Source organism: Schistocerca cancellata, chromosome 6 (genome assembly GCF_023864275.1).
Source record: "Schistocerca cancellata isolate TAMUIC-IGC-003103 chromosome 6, iqSchCanc2.1, whole genome shotgun sequence".
NCBI classification, from domain to species: Eukaryota; Metazoa; Arthropoda; class Insecta; order Orthoptera; family Acrididae; genus Schistocerca; species Schistocerca cancellata.
In genome coordinates this window covers 201322815-201326949 of record NC_064631.1, presented here as the reverse complement: position 1 = coordinate 201326949, position 4135 = coordinate 201322815, and positions in this window count along the sequence as shown.

Sequence of the window (4135 nt, the reverse complement as noted above, 5' to 3'; positions counted from 1 at the left end):
CCAGAGTCTTAGTACCAATAACTGAGTAAGCAAATACAGCACAACATAAGGCGATAGTCCTAGAACGCCTAAAATTATCTATTTAATTTTCCCAAGAGTGAAGGATTTAATAAAAAGCTGGAGCTTTTAGACCTCCCCATTTAAGGTCGCATGACATAACTGTAAAGGATCAGTAAGCTGATTACCAAATTCGACCATTCAAAACGTTGTTTTAAAGTAAGAAAGAAATGAGAATTGTGTTTTTAGCAAATGTAGTTAAACATGATTGTTTTCAAGAACAGTGCTTGGTCAGAACGAATAGTGAGATCACCGCGAGATCTCATTAGAGGTAGGTCCTTGGCATATATTAAATACGTATTACAGAATCGAAAAAACGTATACACATGCTGGTGGTATTTGACGTTAGAATATAAAAACAAAGTCGCTCGTGACATCCGACATTTACTTGAGACTAACAAAAAAATTTTGTATCGTGTTAACTCAATTTTTTTACATATAAGATACACTATGTGATCAAAAGTATCCGGACACCCCAAAAACATACGTTTTTCATTTTAGGTGCATTGTGCAGCCACCTACTGCCAGGTACTCCATATCATCGACCTCATTGGTCATTAGACATCGTGAGACAGCAAAATGGGGCGCTCTGCGAAACTCACGGACTTCGAAAGTGGTGAGGTGATTGGGTGTCACTTGTGTCATACATCTGCACGCGAGATTTCCACACTCCTAAATCAGGATGGTCTCCGGCCATCCTGATTAAGGTTTTCTAAATCAGGATGGTCTCCGGCCATCCTGATTTAGGTTTTCCGTGATTTCCCTACATCCTTTCAGGCAAATGCCGGGGTGGTTCCTTTCAAAGGGCACGGCCGATTTCCTTCCCCGTCCTTCGCTAACCCGAGCTTGCGCCCCGCCTCTAATGACCTCGTTGTCGACGGGACGTTAATCTCCTCCTCCTCCTCCTCCTCCTCCTCCTCCTAAACATAGGCCAACCTCGTCAGTTGACTGACAGAGACTGCCGACATTTGAAGAGGGCCGTAATGTGTAAAAGGCAGACATCTGTGCAGACCATCACACAGAAATTCCAAATTGTATCAAGATCCACTACAAGTACTATGACAGTTAGGCGGGAGATGAGAAAACTTGGATTTCATGGTCGAGCGGCTGCTCATAAGCCACACATCAGGGCGGTAAATGCCAAACGACGCCTCACTTCGTGTAAGGAGCGTAAACATTGGACGATTGAACAGTGGAAAAACGTTGTGTGGGGTGACGAATCACGATACACAATGTGGCGATCCGATGTCAGGGTGTGGGTATGGCGAATGCCCGGTGAACGTCACCTGGCAGAGTGTAGTGCCAATAGTAAAATCCGGAGGCGGTGGTGTTATGGTGCGGTCATGTATTTCATGGAGGGGGCTTGTACCCATCGTTGTCTTGTGTGGCACTATCACAGCACAGGCCTACATTGATGTTTTAACCACCTTCTTGCTTCCCACTGTTGAAGATCAATTAGGGGATGGCGATTGCATCTTTCAACACGATCGAGTGCTGTTCATAATGCCCGCCCTGTGGCGGAGTGGTTGCATGGCAATAATATCCCTATAATGGACTGGTCTGCACAGAGTACTGACGTGAATCTTACAGAACACCTTTGGGATGTTTTGGAACACCAACTTCGCGCCAGGCCTCACCGACCGGCATCGATACCTCTCCCCAGCGCAGCACTCCATGAAGAATGGGTTGCCATTCCCCAAGAAACCGTCCAGCACCTGGTTGAACGTATGCCTGCGAGAGTGGAAACTATCATCAAGGTTAAGGGTGGGCCAACACCATATTGAATTCCAGCATTACCTATGGAGGACGCCACGAACTTGGGAGTCATTTTCAGCCAGTTGTCGAGATACTTTTGATCACATAGTGTATATTCATGAAAACAGTGCAATGTTCACGATCGCCATACAACTTTCGCGGAATGTCAGTTCTAGATGTCGTGTGTCCTGACAAGTACATTTGTAAGTAGGCTGTTTAGGTGCCTGTATGTTAGCAGCGCTATGCAGCGCTCTGCATAACAGCCTTGTGTGCACTCTGTAAGAGACTGTGGCTGCTCGCACTAGCAGTTGGAGTTGAACAGCCAGCAGTGATGGAAATTAAATGTGAGTAGTCAGTAGTGATAGAAGTTAGAGGTTAATAATTAGCAGTGTCGAAGGTTTGCAGCATTAGCGCGAGCGGACGGTCTAAATGTATATCCGTCATTGAGATTTATTACTGGTGATTATATAATTTTTTTTAACTGGTTGTCACATGATTAAAGCAAAATCTGGTAAACACATTGTTTACTCTGCAACAAAATCTTTCCTTTGCTAACCACAGCAGTGATGGAAGTTAAATGTGAGTAGTCAGTAGCGCTATAAGTTAGAGGTTAATAATTAGCAGTGTTGGAGGTTTGCAGCATTAGCGCGAGCGGACGGTCTTAATGTATATCCGTCATTGAGATTTATTACTGGTGATTATACAATTTTTTTTGAACTGGTTGTCACATGATTAAAGCAAAATCTGGTAATCACATTGTTTACCCTGCAAGAAAATTTTTCCTTTGCTAACCACAGCAGTGATGGAAGTTAAATGTGAGTAGTCAGTAGTGGTAGAAGTTAGAGGTTAATACACTCCTGGAAATTGAAATAAGAACACCGTGAATTCATTGTCCCAGGAAGGGGAAACTTTATTGACACATTCCTGGGGTCAGATACATCACATGATCACACTGACAGAACCACAGGCACATAGACACAGGCAACAGAGCATGCACAATGTCGGCACTAGTACAGTGTATATCCACCTTTCGCAGCAATGCAGGCTGCTATTCTCCCATGGAGACGATCGTAGAGATGCTGGATGTAGTCCTGTGGAACGGCTTGCCATGCCATTTCCACCTGGCGCCTCAGTTGGACCAGCGTTCGTGCTGGACGTGCAGACCGCGTGAGACGACGCTTCATCCAGTCCCAAACATGCTCAATGGGGGACAGATCCGGAGATCTTGCTGGCCAGGGTAGTTGACTTACACCTTCTAGAGCACGTTGGGTGGCATGGGATACATGCGGACGTGCATTGTCCTGTTGGAACAGCAAGTTCCCTTGCCGGTCTAGGAATGGTAGAACGATGGGTTCGATGACGGTTTGGATGTACCGTGCACTATTCAGCGTCCCCTCGACGATCACCAGTGGTGTACGGCCAGTGTAGGAGATCGCTCCCCACACCATGATGCCGGGTGTTGGCCCTGTGTGCCTCGGTCGTATGCAGTCCTGATTGTGGCGCTCACCTGCACGGCGCCAAACACGCATACGGCCATCATTGGCACCAAGGCAGAAGCGACTCTCATCGCTGAAGACGACACGTCTCCATTCGTCCCTCCATTCACGCCTGTCGCGACACCACTGGAGGCGGGCTGCACGATGTTGGGGCGTGAGCGGAAGACGGCCTAACGGTGTGCGGGACCGTAGCCCAGCTTCATGGAGACGGTTGTGAATGGTCCTCGCCGATACCCCAGGAGCAACAGTGTCCCTAATTTGCTGGGAAGTGGCGGTGCGGTCCCCTACGGCACTGCGTAGGATCCTACGGTCTTGGCGTGCATCCGTGCGTCGCTGCGGTCCGGTCCCAGGTCGACGGGCACGTGCACCTTCCGCCGACCACTGGCGACAACATCGATGTACTGTGGAGACCTCACGCCCCACGTGTTGAGCAATTCGGCGGTACGTCCACCCGGCCTCCCGCATGCCCACTATACGCCCTCGCTCAAAGTCCGTCATATGCACATACGGTTCACGTCCACGCTGTCGCGGATTGCTACCAGTGTTAAAGACTGCGATGGAGCTCCGTATGCCACGGCAAACTGGCTGACACTGACGGCGGCGGTGCATAAATGCTGCGCAGCTAGCGCCATTCGACGGCCAACACCGCGGTTTCTGGTGTGTCCGCTGTGCCGTGCGTGTGATCATTGCTTGTACAGCCCTCTGGCAGTGTCCGGAGCAAGTATGGTGGGTCTGACACACCGGTGTCAATGTGTTCTTTTTTCCATTTCCAGGAGTGTAATTAGCAGTGTTGGAGGTTTGCAGCAGTAGCGCGAGCGGACGGTCTG